This window comes from Acipenser ruthenus, unplaced genomic scaffold (assembly GCF_902713425.1).
Source record: "Acipenser ruthenus unplaced genomic scaffold, fAciRut3.2 maternal haplotype, whole genome shotgun sequence".
Taxonomy (NCBI): Eukaryota; Metazoa; Chordata; class Actinopteri; order Acipenseriformes; family Acipenseridae; genus Acipenser; species Acipenser ruthenus.
In genome coordinates, this window is record NW_026707856.1 from 1 (window position 1) to 19430 (window position 19430).

Consider the following 19430-nt stretch of genomic DNA (forward strand, 5'->3'; position numbering starts at 1 on the left):
AATAGACAAAACTTTTTTTTTTTTTCTGGTACCCCCATTTTTGCCATGGTCAGCTGTAAGTGGCAAACTTGAATTAATCAATATGCCAATAGAATGCAGCAACAAAGTAATCATACAAACAAAACAAGTTTTAATATGCATTGTCAATACTTTTGTATTTGGCTGTTTTAGCCAGTTTAGCATCATTATTACATTTTATATAGGGTCTACACAGAGTAATTTAACAGACGTGACAGACTGAACTTCCAGCTTCGGCTTTTCACTTCTTAGGATGCATTTTTTTAACTAAAGGTTCAAAATTGTTTGTGCATACCTGCAGTGCTAGCAGCACCAGTGCCTTTCATCAACAAACCGTACAGAGGGCTATCACAATCAAGCAGGACTGGCCGTAACTTTGATTTATGTTACTATATTAAAAAGTATCAAGGGATATTAAATGTGAACCATCTACATGCAGCAAAGTGTTTGACAAGCTCCCTAAAAAGGTTGCTGGTGTAGTGCTGACACTGCCAATGCTTTTCCATTGTACAAAAATTAATTCATTAATTAATATAATTTGGTTTGGAATTGTATGCCGGTTTTGGTTTGGGAAAGTCATACCTGTTGCTTCCCTACTACAGGCAGTTTTTTTTATTTTATTTTTTTAAACAATGCTGTTTCATGTAGTGCCTCCATATATGGTACAAAATCATGTTCTGGCTATATGTGCATCAATCCAAAACAAATAATGTGAAATCAGATTCATTTATATGAAGTGAAACTCCAAAACTGTGCAACAAACACCAAATTACTACAGTACAAATTGACTTACCGCTACTTCCACAGTCTGCACAGGACAAAAGCTCTTCTTGAGTTTTGTCACGATTCGACTCTCTTGTTCCTAAACAGAAACTGCATATTGGGATGGGGTCAGCTCGGAGCTAGAATAAAAAATAAAATAAATAAAAATAAAACCAATAACCACCAATAGTTCTACAGTACAAAGCCAACAGTTTATTGGGTGGGAGACTAACACAAAACAAAAAACAGGATTATCCACTATACAAGGTGGAGATTACTTTTTTTGCATTGTTATGGTTACTGAAACTTAAAGGTCTTACATTTACTTAATTGCTTTTTTTTATGCCACTGCTGCTGTTTTTTCATACCTAACTGCCCATTTTACTAGACCTGTCAGCCACTATCATTAGAGTAACTGACCATGTGCCTCTGTCATGGATTTCATTAGGCTAATTTTGCTTAAGTACATAAAAACATGCACTTAAATCTGCAAATAATTTCCCTATATTTCACATATAAATAAAATATTAATAATCAGAACAATTAACATAAATCAGACTGTTTAAAATATCAAAGGGATTGCTTTACAACTAATTTAATTACTGTTTATGGTGTAAAAGTTTCTTACAATCCACAAAGTGCATAAAATACTGCAAGAACATTAATCTTGTAATGATCAAAAATTGAATCTGTTATTCAAGAGAGAAAACAAAAAAATAAAAAATAAACAAAACACACAAACAGCCTAAGATCTAAATACCACCTCCATTTGGAAGGTGGAACTACAGTAGCCTTTGTGTACCAAGGTTATGAAAACCACTGTACACCTTAACTGTAAAAGTGCAACCCATTCTCCAAGTACTTTTACAAACAGAAATACACTACAGCAAAAACACCAGCACAGGTCCAGTTTAATCATTTAAAACAATGCAGGTATTTAGGTCAGCAACACTGGATAAATTGAATAGACCACACTTGTTTCAAAGTACAGAGTATTCAAATTATGAATGGTCTCCAATTATTTTCTTGACACAATTGTAAAAGTTGAAAAATGCTAACACATCATATACATAATACGTCATGTGAGAATACAGATTAAAACCTTCAACAAATGTACAGCATTCAAATGTTGCTTATGGAATGAAAAATGATTCATTGAATGTTTCAATCAGGCATAAAGCAATCAAAATAAACAATTTTCATTTATTATTCCCAGAAGATTTTCTTCTTTAAAATCTGACCAATCTATTTCCGAGTTAATGTACATTCCATGAACAAGGATTAAGGTAACAGATGGGACGAAAGTTGTTCGTAGTTCAAGATCAAAGACTTAAAGTCTATTACATTTACAATCCTATTTAATAATGATGGAATGTTCTTATTGTACTGTACAGTAGGGTACTGCAATAGATGTTGCGACAGTATGGAATAATTTTAGTATTTATGAGTCAGAACCAAATTCCTACTTTAAAATTCAAATTTTTACATCACAACTGTACCGTTTGTGGATTAAATGGTTTTGGTTCCTTTGTTGCAACCATGTGCCCTACAGTACATCACAGGAAGCGATAAGGTACCAGGTTAACAGATAGTGCATTTGCAAAATCTACAAAAATAACCAGTGATAATGTTATTTTTATTATTTATATATTTGGCAGAGTCAACTAACAAATTTTACATTTATGACATGTCATAAGATGTATTGCACCCAGATTTAGCTATGAGCTAATTTTCATTGCCAGTCCCTGGGCAGGTGTAGAAAGGAAGAAAATAAACAAACAAACAAAACTGAAAAAGAAAATACTTCAAATAAAGTAACATTTACAGAAGGGAGCAACTGCAATTGACAGTTTTAAGTTATCACCTCAAAGATAATGCAATAAGTCCTTCCAAACAAATATATAGTTATAATAACGACATTGGTAAATGTGAAGATCATGTACTGTAAAAACACTTTTTAAAAGACTAGATAACCACTCATTTAACTATCTTGGGAAAATCATGTCACAATATTATACAATATCATTAGGTGTGCACCGATAAATCGATAGCCTATCGGCATGGCACCGATATAAGGATAAAAATTATGAATCGGCTATCGGCAGTTTTTGTTATTTTAGCTGATAATGTACACCGATATTCATGCTTAAATTTCTTCCAGCAGAGAATTGAATGTGTGGTTTGGCGCGCTTACTAATGTCGCAAGAACACGGAGACAGTTTTCCTTGCAGTACTGTGTAAGGTACGATCAATCTGCTGTAAACATGTCTCAAATTTTTTAATATCTTAAGACAATAGGATAGCTCAGTTGTGTGCAGCAAAACAGACTTGATGCTACGTTAAATCCATCGATGAACTGCGGGTAGATTATTCCGATGCCTTTTTTTAAATTTTTTAGGTTGAATCCTAAAATAACATTGATGGTTTAAAGTTACTATTATTACTACACAATGTACTTCAAAATGACCTTTTGTAATTTTTGTTGAGGGCGTATTTGATGGCATTTTGTTAAGTACTTTTGTTAAGTAAGACTTTTTTTGGTTAAGTGAACAATTTAAGTTGGGCTGCATTTTTAAGCATGAGCTGCATAAACACTAATGTTAATCAAAGAAATGTCATAACGTGACACAGTAAATCTGGAAGCAAAATACTGTGGAATAATTCTTAGTATAAGCTTAGGGCATGCTGGAGGCATGAAAAAGTGCAGCAGTGTGGAGTAGTCGTTAGGGCTCTGGACTCTTGACCGGAGGGTTGTGGGTTCAATCCCCAGTGGGGGACACTGCTGTTGTACCCTTGAGCAAGGTACTTTACCTAGATTGCTCCAGTAAAAACCCAACTGTATAAATGGCTAATTGTATGTAAAAATAATGTGATATCTGTATAATGTGAAATAATGTATAATGTGACATCTTGTAACAATTGTAAGTCGCCCTGGATAAGGGCGTCTGCTAAGAAAGAAATAATAATAATAATAATAATAATAATAATAATAATAACAACAACAAGATATAGTTTTATAATTTTAGATGTTAAACAGGTATCGTTTTATTGTTGTACTTATGACAAAACTGAACAGGTATTGTTTACTTGTTGCATTTACTTCAGAAAATGAATACAAATAACTTGGTATTATATTGGGTGCTTGACAGCAATTTATACATTTGTTTTACAACATAGTGTAAGGTTTCTGCAGGAGTAATGTTGTGGAAAAGAGTACTTAACTGAATACATAGAAGTCCAGACTTTTCAATAACATACTTTGTTACACTGTCCTCACAATCAGGTACACAAGACACAGATAGTGTCATAAGAGTTCACCGTCGGGTATTTAGTACCAACTCAGAAAGACATTCAGGTTACATTTGCTTTTTATAATCTTCTGATATCCCTGCAAAAAAAAACGGCTATTAACCACCGGCCAAAAAAACCTTAAATCAGTGCACCCCTAAATATCATCTACTATGTACTGTAGCATTATAGTATCTTACTGTTTTAAACAACTGCAACACACCAGTTTCAGGGAATACTAGAACATCTGAGTAGCACACAGATTGTTAATATGGTAAAATGTGTGCAAATAGGCTGCACATGGAAAGATGTTTCTCTCTGTTTAGTCAGTATATCTGAAGCACTTTTAAACTGGCTTTATCGTAATGTAAATGCAGCTGTCCTAGGTCCAGCCGTCCTAAAAGTGGCCTGCTCCAAAGGGGGTCTCTGCGATGGCTTTGGTCTGTTTTTTGCTCTACTGTGAACGCATCGGTCACCGAGTTGGCTCATGTTTGCCAAGTACACCCTTCGGCAACAACCCCATTGTCAGCGGCGTCAAATAGGCACCGACAACAGCAACAGAAAGTTTGGATTGTTACTCTGGACAACAGAAACAAAAACTATTTGACAGAATTCCAAGAGACACAGGTAAAGGATTCCAAAATTCAAACAGACTTTTATATTTGTGCATTAATGTGAAAAGATATTTAAAACATACTGTATATTTATGTTGAATAAATGTGAAATAAGTCTAGTTGCCACAGAACTGTCAAATATTTTTCACACATACTGCATCTACAAATGTAACCTGCATTTATACTTTGGTACAAATCATTATGAGGAAATGTTTCGTTTTGTAGATACCTCTATCTAGAATTAAGCAAATCATTAAAGTCGGTAACAAAAAGCTTTCCTTCATGGGACGAACACAGTCCTTTGTTTAAAAGTAACATGTTTTTAGACCTCACATAACGCGTGTTTATATGCATAACGGCACTAACATACGGTACAGTTCAAATGCGAAAGATTATGTTTTGATTTGCTTCACCAAGTTATTCTCTTACGTTGTTAACCACCCCAAATCCTGTGTGTCACATTCACTCACTGCCCCACCTACTGCAGGACACTAAATCAGACATTACAGGGCTTGAATTTCAGCACGGAACTGTGGGAATCACGGTGACTTTCGCGTGAACTCTTAAAACTCAGCCCCATTCACTTTGGGGCACCAGGGCACTGAAGGTTATGCACATATTACTCAGGCACCGTAAAAGCCCACCTACCAGACTCGCGGTTCAATGGTGCAGTTTTTTTTTTTTTTTTTATTTGAGCCAGCTATGATTACAACATATATAGCAGTGACCAAACATGATTTTTTTTGGAAAACCTTTTCTTTATTTTTTTTTTGTATGCCTTGCTCATGTTGCAACTACCAGAATATGAAAGGAAATTCTGTGGCCTTTCTTTTGATGTTACATGCATGCAGTACAAACTATCCAGTAGTTAAACATTCATAAATGAAAACAGTGAAAAACAGGCAGAAATAGAGCTAAGTGTAAAGAGTTAAAAAGAAATAGAGCGCTGGTTAAAAAGAAAAGCACTTTTCTTCTGTTGCATGCAAAAACTTCAGGCAATGGCAAAAGCAATGAAGAGTGCTCCGTCTCACAGTGATGAACACCTGTAGGTCTCATGAAAGCAGCTTATTTTAAAGCAACACCAGTGTGAAGGATGATGCAGTAAAATATATATAGTTTTTTTTATATGCAAAAGTGCCTTTTCTTTTGCCATTCCTCCCTAAAATTTTTGAACCCCTCCCCCCCCCAAATTGACTGCAGCATGTATTGTGCAAGACTCCTCAAAGCAGATGCTTAAAGCCACCACAACAAGGAATAACCTAGGCCAAAGAGAATAAAGAACTGGTCAAATGACTTTTGAGGTAGCTAAAATTAAAAATGAACATGGCAAGTGTGTACAGCGAGACAAAAGTATAATAATCCATACAAAGTTTCCTCACACATTCTGGCAAGCAGTTCAATAGATACAGCAAAATTCTAAAGTGTTACAAAAGTACTGTACATTGTGTACGCCTGTCTCCACTACTGTATATCCCCTGGCAGGAATATCTATCTTCAGGGGGGATAATCATACCCATTATATTAACTACTTCAAAACAGTAGTTTGTAAAACTGATTTTCCTGGCAATATCTTGACTCCTATTCATCTTCAGGATTATGACATAACTACCCGTTTAAGGCTGAATCAATGTCTCACTTTGCTGAAAAACCTAATCAATACCAGCAAGGACATGCTGCTGTCAAAAGCAAACTGCTGTTCATATTGCGAGCTTCCCTCTGGGTTGGTGTTACAAAACTACAGTGTAGCAGATAAATCCCACCCTGCAGAGCTAAGGTGACTCCAATCACTCTGCAGGTACTTCAGAAGATAGTTATCTTATAGTAACCATCAACATGTATACTACATTACTGTATGTCAATAAAAAAAAAATAGAAGTGTCAAAGTTTAAACTGACAATGTACTTACACCATCATGTTTATTAAAAGATATTTACAAGGCTATAGTCTCTTCAACTGCCGAACCAAAGCAAGGAGTGTTACCAAGCTACTGTACAGCACAGCACTGAACTTGTGGGGTGCCTGACCAGTAGTGGTTGCTGGAATGCAACGCACATTCCGATTTTCATCCCAAACTTGCGTGAGTGCAAAGACCAATGTAAGTTACTTAATGTTTTGTCTTGGAATGAAAACAATTGAAAACATAAACACACAGAGTACACCAGCTAAATACACTAATGTGATCCATTCTGTTTATGGCATCTCACAGACCTTTACCTGCAGCCCCCAGCTATCTTAAAAAAAAAAAAAAAACTACAAAATACCTGCATCTCATTCAATCCCTGAGCAGAGTTCAGTGCTCAACAGTGCTTTACACTACTGTCGTGGAGCTTTTACTGTAGATTTCGCGCAACTCAGTCATTTTCTTCACGTATCTTGCACTGCATACAGTAAATATGCATGTTATCCATCTTATTTATGGCACGTTAGTCACCTGCAGACTACCATGTAAGCTTACAAATGATGTTGATCATTATTTGCCTTTAAATGTCTTGCAAGCTTTGTTATTCTATCTACATGACTGAAAAGTCTGCACTATGATTAGTATACTGTAGTTAATATAGATTTGCACAAATGTATTACTCTATTAAATTTCCATTAGAGAAGAACCTCAAAAGCAGAACTAAACAGAGCTGGAAGTAATTTATGAGAGGAGAGAGCTCTCACTTGAGTGAACACACAAACTTTAGGATGCAATTACATAAGCTAGGTTATCAAAAACATAATACTGTAGTTTTGTCATTCAGTGATTATCAGGATTTGCAAAGGGTTTCTCAGTGTGTGCAAATGCTACCAGAAAAAAAAGCTTCCTGTGACACTGCATAAATTATTTCCTGATAGTTAGAAATAGAACCCATTTCTCAAGAATATCAGCTCTCCGAACAGCGTTACAGTATTGTCTTTTTATTCAACGATTGGAAACAACTGTGTTTCACAGTTTTTGTACTACAACAGTGAAACATGCAACATTTTGTTTGGTCTTAAGAGAATCTATTTTATACACACAGATTCACTTGACCCCTTGCCAACTTTTTCTGTACAGTACTGCAGCCCCCCCCCCCCCCCCATCCAAAATTGGTCATCTACACTACTGTGTTCCTTCATTCACTAATGGAATACATAATAAGGTTATGCAAAATATTTTATAGGAGCTTGCTCTCTATTACAGTAGAGTCAATTATCTGATCTTTGACTAACCGTACTGTCTAATCAACCAAACGCACCTGTAATCACGTGATGAATTACATGTGGTGTATTACGCACACAGCTTCTGCTGCGAAAACTGCTACAAAGATTTAGCTGCCAAAAAAAGGACCAGCAGACTGAGGCAAATGAAAGTTACAGAATCATTCATACCACCAAAACCTTAGATGGAGCATTGTGTGCTTTAAATTGTTGCAGTTAGCAAATAAAAAAAAAGTTAAGGGCTGGAGATCCTGTCTATTGAGCAGCTAAGAACTTTTATTTTATTAATTTCAATTGCACATTATTACAATGCCTTAACAGCAAGTATCAAAGTATAGAAACATTTTCCTGAATTTCTGAAGTTTAATGATTTTCAAAGTTTGGTATATGGTAAATTTAATTACTGTACTGAGTTACCTTAACTGTAGGTGTTAGTTTTACTGAATTGCATTAATTGAATGATTTGTAAAGCTTTGTAATTTTGTATGTTAACTTTATTCTACACATTATTAAAGGTACAGTAATTGTTATTAATACCCGTTAGATTATCCATACAAATTAATTATGTATCGGTCCCAATTAGTCTGGATAATTGACGCTACTGTACTTTATAGTAGCTGGAGGTCGAGCTAGCTTTTATGTTCATGCGTTCCTGAAACGAACACGCCCGAAATTTTGCGTCCCATCCATCAATACTAAACTATTGTTAACACAAAGACTAATTAACTCCAGGGATGTGCATTTTGGTACATTTTTACAAACGTTTAACACTAGAACTGCCACAGTAGTCATTTTGACGGTTTTCAGTTAAAATTTAAATTACTCTGCATGTGTTAAAGATCCGCGGTTGTCTGTTCTTGACTTTTCCTAAATACATATATTAAATATACTGATGCCGTTTGAAAGTCAGAATCGCAAAAATAAAAAAAAGTTACAATACACACTTGCTTGTATTGTTAGTACAACCTACAATACACTGTTTGTTATATGTATACAAGCCAGTTTGTTATCTCTGCCTCCGCTGAGTTTACAGCAATATGTATTTGAATAGAATATTGCTCTTGACGTCTATATGTGTTATCGAAATATCTATTGTAATCCTATCAATTCCTTGGAGAACTGCCGTCTGGCTGAGTGTAAAGAGTTTAAAAAAATAAATAAATAAATAAATAAAAATAAAGCGAAGCGCTGGTTAAAAAGAAAAGCACCTTTTTCTTCTGCTGCATGCAAAACCTACACGTCAGGCAATGGCAAAAGCAATGGAGAATGCTCTGTCTCACAGTGATGAACAGCTGTTAGGTCTCCTGAAAGCAGCTTATTTTAAAGCAACGCCAGTGTGAATGATGATGCAGTAAAATATATAGTTTTATATGCAAAAGTGCCTTTTTTATGCCATTCCCCCCCTAAAATTTTGAAATTTTTCCAAAACTGGACAAAACCAGCAATGTGAGCGAAGTGTTTGCACTGTGGACTGGCTCAACGAGAATGGAAATACCCAAGAGGCAATGAACAGTGAGTAAGCAAGACTCACAAGAACCAGACTTTTGCTGTTCGGTCAGTGGTTCTGACCATACACGGTACAAATTCCCTTAAAACTGGACAGTTGGCAACCCTAGTGCCACAATAAATAACTGTAAATATATAAAAATGAAGCTTATTGCTGGTTTTAATATGTACTATTTTCTGAAATGTCCTTCATAGTTTCACATGTAACAGACACCATGGTGTCCATGCTACACCTATATTTAATATAAAAATATCCCTTTCAAGACAGGTAAATATTAAGACAATAAAATGACATTTAAAAAATGGTAGAAAAAAGGAGTAAGTTCCAGTTGTATTTATGTATAATAACACAATGTCAAATTAAGTCAAATTTGAGACAGTTCCATGCATTGCATGTTTGAGGATGTAAAACAATTTACATTATATTTTCATATATTTAAGTAAGCAATCCATAAAAGTCTTCAAAAGGACATACTGTGCACTGCTTTATAAGTCTAAGTGCCATGCTAAATATAAAAAGCACCACTTTCTGTTGTCAATGTTACATACAAATTGTAGGGTGGTCATTGAAGGAACTACGTCAATTGAAAATTACTTTTTAAAAAAGACATACCTGTTATATAAATTCATACCTTGGACAGTTGATAACTAAAGAAATAAATGCAATTAAGTCATTTTTAAATTTTGACCTTGTGCTCCCACTTTTGGTACCAAGTATTGGAGACTGACCTATATCACAGCTTTTTTTTTTTTTCTTAAGTGTGGTATAATAATAAATCCAACAACATAATAACATATCCACTAAATTAGATTTTAGTTGGATATATTAAACTTTTGAGTATACTATTTTGTGATTTTATTGGATATCTATGCTTTTTAGTCAGAACTTAAGGTCAAGTTTCTCAAGATAGTTGAAGGCAGTGCAGATGCCAGTGTTTTATACAATAGTATAAAGCAATGCTGTATAGACCACCAGTTAAGCATGCAGTCTATATCTATGATGCAGTTATAATTGGCTCTCAGACAGGCTTCAAAAAGGTAAATATATGCTTCACACAAATTATATATTTATTATAAATCAAAGGATGATTGAGAATCAGAGGCAGAGCCAGAACAAATGTCTTGTATATGTTTAAATGTAAAAGCAAATTCTAAAATTGTTGAGATACTGGTTTTGGAATATTGTTTCAAATTTGTTTAAGGCAGCAAAAAATAAATTAAAACAGCTGATGAGAAACTTTCGGTCTCGCACTGATAACGTACTGTACCCTCTCAGTCAAAACGGCAAGTTTCTCAGTATCTAAAAAGCTTAGAGGGAACGATTATATCTGTTGATAGAAATCTAACCAATATACATTTTCTTATTAAGCTACATCGTAGACAACTCAATTGTGTACTTTTCAAAATACTATGGTACAGTACATAATGTCCTCAGAGGCTACTGACATTTCCAAAATCACCTTTCTAGCAGCACTGTACAAGCCTCACTGACTGCTGCACTCAGTAGGGCAATGCCATTGGACAGTTTATAAGTACAAGCAGAACACACAAAAACCTAAATCTTTCACTTCTAATTTTCACTTGAATTATATAATTAGGCAGAGCAAACCAAGCTTAATGCAAAGTCAATAAATTATTTTTAGCTGTTGACCTGCTGGCAATTTTAACACTTCAGGAAATTAATCATTATACACACCTCAAACACTGTAAACTGGTCAGTAATTATGTTACTTATAGCCTGAATTAATAATAATAAAAAAAGTTCCTATTCATATTGACCCACAATCTGCACCACACTTGGAGAACACTTGTTTAGGCTTCATGGCTCCGACTCCATGGAACTCTCTCCCAGTTTTGGTGCGTGATGCTCCCACCGTCACTCACTTCAAAATCAACTCTCAAGACCCACCTGTTCTCTCTTGCTTTCCATGCTCTTTAAGCCTGATAACTGCTATTAGCTGCTGTGTTGCTGCTACTATCATGTATTATGCACTTTTCACTGTAATGTATTATGCATTGTTTTTTTACTGCATAGTATATGTATTATGCATTTCTCTGTATTTAAATATTATGGATTTTCTTGTTGTTACTGCATCTTGTAAAGCGTTTTGTGATGGTGGTCCACTATGAAAGGCACTTTAAAAAATTGATTGATTGATTTGTATTCTAGTCCAAGTACTGTAATTATTACAAAATTTGAAAAAAAAATGTGCTTTAGGCAGGGTGGCAGTACTTGTTTCAATATATATCCTGCCACCACCAGTTACTGTATATGACACGTGAATTGTGTTAACCAATAGCTTAGCAGGTAAAAATACAATACTTTTTCAACAATGGCTTTTCAACATCTCCAAAACCAAACCAAAACACGCATCAGCTGTGTGGTCCAGTGGTTAAAGAAAGGGGCTTGTAACTAGGAGGTCCCCGGTTCAAATCCCACCTCAGCCACTGACTCATTGTGTGACCCTGAGCAAGTCACTTAATCTCCTTGTGCTCCGTCTTTCGGGTGAGACGTAATTGTAAGTGACTCTGCAGCTGATGAATAGTTCACACACCCTAGTCTCTGTAAGTCGCCTTGGATAAAGGTGTCTGCTAAATAAACAAATAATCAGTGGTCTGTTATGTTTTTGTTGCGGTACCGTATATAAAACATTGTTAGGGCACAGAACAGCCGTTCCTAATCAGCCAGAGTGCAAAAACCCTTCTACTAAATTCAACAATCCTGCTAAATAGAATTTGCATTACATTTTACTTCTACAAAAATATTAACTTCTGCAGAAGCACATCCCATTTGTTCCGACTCACATATACAGGTTAATTTCCAAATTCAGACAGCTGACAGCTACTGTAGGGAGGCATCTTGTACTCCTGCTTTAATCTGACATCCCAATGCCCCAAACGCTTCTACTGAAATTGTACTTTTCCAGAAGCTGATCTGCCTTATGTTATCAATCACCTTGATGCTTTTTGGGAGCAGGTACAGTAGCACTACAGTTACTGTTTCATGCGCTGTTGCTGGATTCTGCTACACATTTCCTGTACAGCTTTTGAAGCCCGGTGACAATTCTTACATACTGACAGGGTCAATAGACAACCACCAGTCAAAACAAGATTTAAACAATAAACCACAAGCTAACATGGTCCCTCTCCTGAGTGACCTAACAAATGCATCATTCAATAAAATGTTCAAATGAAGGCACTACATAGTTAACAATCAGTGATCATCTTTCAAGAGCGAACTAGCCAAATCTTTTACAACTTAACAATGCAATGAGCCTGAAATTTACCGAACTTACTTCAGGAGACGGCAACAAACTAATAGGTTATAATGAAGTAGTACAGTATAGTATCTCAATGTGTTAAGGAATAACAGTATTAATTTAAAAAACAGTCAGAATGTAATTTCTTAAAAGAAATCCCTGCTAAGTAAAACAAGTACAGTAATTAATTTAGCCTACACCTCAAATCTCTCAAATGTGTTGCCATTTCCCAAAGGCCTAGTTTTTACAAGTTATCAAGGCAGAGAAGATAATACAAAAATGTGACGTTTTAAACTTGTTATACATTCAAAAGGGACTATCCAGAAGCCAAGTTGGCCAAACTGAACATATTCCAAGTCTTTCAGCGCATTAACCCCAGAAGCAATTTAATAAAAAGCACAAGAGCAGCTGCAGACTGGCCAGTCCATGGAATACAAAAAACAACAAAAGGTTATTTAATTCAATGAGTTAATCAGCACACATTTAAATCGCCACCAAGAGTTTTCTAAACCATCTGCAAGACGACAGACCTTGCTGCTTGTGAAACAACTGGCACCATGCTATCATGTCCTCATGTCAATGAAATTTATCTCCTAGCAACAGTCAAGCTAAGTGCTGGAAAGCAGGGGCCTGCATTCACTGAACAATTCAAAGACAAGGGAACGTCCAGAGCCTGGATTAACAAACGGCTCCAATTGTTGGTATTCAACAACAAGTTTAAGCCACATTAAATGCCATGCTGAAACAGACTCTCTCAAAATATTTAAAGCCATCTAAATAGTGCACAAAAAGCTATTGTACTGTACATGCTATTTACTGTGTGTTTGATATAAAACAGCATAGTTTAATTTAAATTAATATTTATAATAAATAGTACATAACGTTGACACCGCATTTTATTTACTTCTTTTTTTTCATTCCTTGCCATTGCTGTTTCTTCACAGTAAACAGTGGCCATAGACACATTTTCATAAAGTAGTAACAGGAGGTTTACTTGTGCCTTTTTGTAGCTGAACAAGCAAACGAAAACTGAAATTTAACTTTAAACACTTCAAATAAAACAAATGTGGAAATGGTGTGGTAAAGTAAAGGGGACAAAAACTCACCGTTTTGGTTCTCGTTTATTACATTCCACATAAAGGCGCAACAAAAACTATATACAATCTATATAAAAAAATCTCACATATCACACACAAATATTTTTCAATTGCCATTTTTTTAAACTGTTGCGCAAATTCTGTATTTGTCATTTGTACTGAATACGAACACCTGATTTTTGTAGCCGAATACATCTAAAAAATATTTGTTCAAATATTCGGATATTTGTCCCAGCATTAATATAGATTTGGAGGCCTTTTGGATTGTGTAAAATACGTCTGGATTAGCTTTTCACTGTCAAACCTAGTTATGTTTAAAATGATTGTAACCGAAAGTTATTGATCAACCAATTGAATAATTATTCTTATTATTTATTATATCACGTTATTTTTACATACAATTACATTATTTTTACATACAATTACATTATTTTTACATAAAATTACCCATTTATACAGTGGGGTTTTTACTGGAGCAATCTAGGTAAAGTACCTTGCTCAAGAGTACAGCAGCAGTATGTCCCCCACCTGGGATTGAACCCACGACCCTCCGGTCAAGAGTCCAGAGCCCTACCACTACTCCACACTGCTGCCCATAATACCATAATTTCTCGTAATCTCCTTGAACTAACCATAACAGGCCTAAAAATGAAAGAACCAGAGTAAAGATCTTGCATCAAGGGTGTATTTAGTATTTTGCTGGTAACATTTTCAGTTTAGGTTCTTGAAACTCAAAAGCAACAAACTAGTTTAACTTCTCCAGAGTCTTAGTGCATCAGCTGAACCCAGACGATCAGGGAGGTAATAATACACACCAAATTCTGCAGTTACTGTAATACATTTCAAATACTGAAAACCTGAACCTAGGGCTGCAACAAGTAGCAGATTTTACTGGTTGACTAGTTGGTGCCAGTAGTCGATTAGTTGCAACTACATACTGTAATTGATAGATACCTGACTGTAATGTGTTTCCAACTTCAGATGCTACAGTTTTGTGCTCGCTACACTTGACATTTAAAAAAAAAAAAAAAAATTGGTTTTAGGTATATTTTGTTTTAATTTAACGCACTAAAATTTCTGCCAGGATGGCAGAGCAAAGTTTTTAAAGCTGTTGACCTAGACACACTTTAATCTTCAGAAGTGATTAGTAGTCATTTAGTAAGACAATTCTTACTGCCCAGTCCTCTTATCTGTTCAGCCAATCACCGTGTTCTATTTATCCAAGCCATTCTGTAATAGGACTGCTATGATTAAATCGAAAATCGATTTTTCGATCGATTCCATTCCTCATTGTATACATCAATATAAATACTGGATAAATGATTCAATAATTACATTTTTGAACGCGCACAGTTAATGATATTATTTAAGTTCTCACCGAAACTACACCGAACGCCCTCTGCCTTTCTATTTTCTTTTCCTGCTCGTGTTAACTAGTATCTGAATTGCTGGACCCATCCTACCAGCGAATACGTTTTGAAAATGCTTTGTGTGCATGCCCCTCTGTGTATTCGATCTAAACAAAAAAAAAAAAATGCGCTGCCTTGGATCCAGAGTAGGATGACAGGCTTGTATTCCTGGCAAACAGCATGCAAATAAATTGTGCACATTAAAGAAAACTGACTGTATATAGTTTGCGCTTCTTTGGAGTTTCAAAATGAACTGTTATATAATGAATATTCAATAACGTTAAACTATTATTATTATTATGATGATGATGAAGTTTTAGGCAGGGATTTCCGCATTGTGTATTTCACAGATAGTGAAGGTTAGGTGGTACAGTACAAACAAGATGCAATGCGTGACGCTGCAGCTGTCACCGAATTTAAAAAAAAAAAAAAAAATTGTGTCTAGTTTGTGTGGCGGTAAAAGCAGATATTTATTCAAATGACTATATTTTGTGTGCCCAATTAATCGATTGCTATTTTGATTCTTAACTGACAGCCCTATTTTGTAATATATAAACGCTGGTACTTGTTCCCTGTATTTAAAATTAGCTTGGCAAGTAAATCGGAGATGTAGCCTAGTATTTTTCGCAACCGAACAGATAAGAAACAGTTTGTGGAGCCTTGTTAACTACTGTACTGTATAATTTCAGGCCCTAGTCCTCCTAAATAATTAGAAGCAATTACAACAAAACTGCCAACATTAAAGCACTGCTCATTTGATGTTACAAATAATTAAGGCAGTGTAAATCAGCAGCAATTTCAGCATCAGGTTTTCAGCAGCATTAAGATCACTTTCCAACCCTGGAATAAAGATTAACCAAAACACCATACATACATAACATTTGAATAATAAAAACGGTATTATGTTACAGACTGGATTATGTTACAGATTCAAGATTTCTGACTGGACTCGTACTGTATCTGTTTGCAACTGTTCGAGCACAATACTTTATTACCGTAGGACTAACAAATAAATTCTTACTGTAAAAAAATATTGGTAGTTATTTACAATCAAGAATATTGTATGAACCCTACATTAGAACTAGCAATTGAGCTGATGAAGAAATGTGCAACATCCTTGTCGTGCTCTTCAAATAAGTCTCTGGAGTCTTGGAATCAAATGGACATCTTGGACAACTCATCTCAGTCAGGAAAAAAATGATGCATTGCAGAGAGAACTGCAATCTGACAGGACGGTCAGACATACAACTCTGGCCTGCAAAATCAACTGATTTCATTTGAAAAGGAGGTGTGACATTTCTAGGCATGACAATCCTACATGGAACATTTCAACACCTTGTAGATCCCAATGTCCAGGACCTTTTCTAACTAGAAGAACACAACATCTCTATCCTCTCCCCAGTAAAGCGTGAGATTCCTTCACCATAATAATACAAATATATGGTATTATTAAAAAGGACTTTTCAACCAGAATTGGTACTTTTTGGCATTCAATAATCTACATGCATTATTTCTTCCTTGATGAGAATGGGAGCCACAAAAGGTGACAATGTTAGGGATATGTTTAAAGAGGAAAATGTATTTCACACACAGCCCTAACCAGCATAAGCAGGAAACGGAATCCCCAAATCAATATAACACTATATACCAACAGTGAAAATCATGTTCATTAGTGACATCTTCTGACAGATACTATGTTTCCTTGGCATCAAAGTACTATTGTATATTATAATTATAATTATATATATATATATATATATATAATATAAAAATCCCCACACATTCATAACAAAACTAAGAACCTAATTATCTAGCTAGAGGAAGGTTTTGCTTATTCCGATTCTGCATTATTAGAATTTGTTAAAAACACGTCAGGGTCTAAGTTTATATGTAAAAATCAGTAACTTAATTAACCTGCTTTCATGAAATACCCAAAAAGAAAATCGATTCTAGGTACCAACAGTGGGAATACAACACTACTAAATCTTTGACAGCACTTACCTGGTCTTTCTCGTGGGGGAGAAGGGTTACAGGTGGGAGCAATGAAGTGGAAGCACAAGTGTATTTAGATGATCCCATTCTTTCCACACTTCCATAGTTCATCCTGTAAAGTGGTCCATCCTTCAATAATCTCCCATTATTAACAGCACGTTTCGCTGCTAAACGTAAACGCTGTTGAAATACTGGGCTGTCAATTACATTTGACAAATCATCCTGGCTTCGAAGGTATCTCTCTATGTTCTTCAAAGAACAACCACTGAGATCATCAAGACCTTCAATGGCTCTCTTCAGTAGCTTATTCCAATCCACATTTCGAAGATCCCCAGCAGATCTAATAGATCCCTTTAGGGATATAGGAAAGGTTGCTGATTTGAGGGGTGAAATCCGCCCAGGATTATCTGGGTCTTTATAGGATGCACACCCTTTGTTTGTTTACTTTAAGAACGGAGCCATCAAGAACACTTAATTCCAATTGTTCTAGAACAGTCTTCTTGTCTAATCCATGTGAAGCCGATACTGCATGACAAATTCGTTCTTCGGATGGCCTCTGCTTCTGCCTCTTAACCTTCTGTATAGCTTCAAGTATCCACTTCGTATACAGTGGGTTAGCAAGTTTTACCATGGTTGAAGAATAATTTGTTTCAGCATAGAGTTATCCATAAAGTTTTCTCCTTGTTAGAAATGAAATGCATCCACATTATAAAATGCATTTAAAACAAACAATTCAGCAAAGCATCAAATGCCATTCTAACTCACTCCTGTATATCCTTGGAAAGATGGGACCATTGAAATCAAGAAGGTGGTACATTTGTAGAATAATCCTCTGTTTTAGTAGTTTAACAGTTGGACATCTGAAACATGTTGATAATAAATCCTCAGAAATTAATCAATAACCTAGAAGAAATAAAGAAGAAATTGTTTTACTTTAATGGAATCCTTAACCTGTTTGTACCTTTACCATGTTAGCCATTCATTTCTTAAATTCAAAAGGTTATAAATCAGTTTACAACATGAAAGTATCCGTTGTACTAGTTCCCAGTTACAGTAGGAGTTCTCAGACATCAACTACTTGCTTGCTTTTTGTTCCATTTTACCATGTCTTTGTAGAAAAACTTTGACATTAACTTTTTGGCTAGGTTATGGGGGTTTTGTTGTTGTGTTTTTGTCCGATTTAGCAAAAAGCTTTTCTAAAAGAATCCACAGTGTGAAAAACTGCTTGGGAAAACCGAGTTCATGCAATAAATAGAGTGTACGTGGATCAATATTAATCTGATTAAATATAGGCCTAATGTGCCACATGTGTTCCACTTAAGTTCAAAAGGACACTTTTTTCTAGATTAATGGTATTCTACTAATTGTGTTCATCAACAACTGAAAGATGATGAAGCTGCAGATCTAATAACTGAATGAGCTACAGTAAAGTATAGGCTATGTCATTATCACCGTTAAATTTACAGAAAGGGCCTAAAAACAGAACACTAATTAATGTACATACATTTTTTTTTTTTTAGCAACGAGCCCTGTACAGTAAATCTTAACGTTTATAAACACAGTAGGATAATTTATGGCTTGGCTAGTTTAAAAAGTATTTAGTCTACATTTTGTCAAACATAGGCCTACTTCAGTAACTGGCATACTGACACGTGGCTCTCTTTCACGGAGACACAGGATGGGCAAAGATGCTAGTCGTCGACCACACACCACAAAGTAACTGCTTAAAATGAAGAAAAACATTTTTAAATACAGATTTAAAATTTTGTAAAATCGCCACTAGTGGCCAGTACTGCAATAAAAACTTAAATAACACAGTGGGGAAGCCAGGATCTCGTCTGAAAGTTTAGGTTACAATTACTTTCTTGTTGTTTAGTGGTAATCCAAAAATTCTACCAAGAGAGAAATTTCTTTTAGCCGGTATCTTTCCTTGACAATTTTTTTTAAATAGCATCTTAAATAATGTTGCTTGCATGTCACGTTTAAACATGTACAGACTAAGTTTACTATTACTATGCATACCCATTCACCAAACGATTAAAATGAAACTTGAGCTATTAAGTCCCTAAATTCATCCAGTATGTTATTTATTTACTTGTTGCAACACACAATAAATTCCCCATTGTTATAAATACAAAATTTGAGCAATCACAGAATCATGAAAAGTAATGCGCCATGATTGACTGTACTTCCATCATGTAAATGCAAGCGTGACAGACTGACAGACAACCAAGCATCTTCTTAAAAACCTAGATTCTGATACTCATAAAAACTTGTCCTATAGAATGCCCTACCATGTTT

General features: G+C 35.2%; 1 pseudogene; it reads right to left on the minus strand.

Moving 5' to 3' along the window:
- Positions 1-45: 45 nt before the first annotated feature.
- Positions 46-18849, minus strand: LOC131728473 (histone acetyltransferase KAT6B-like; annotated as a pseudogene).
- Between the last annotated feature and the right edge of the window lie 581 nt (positions 18850-19430).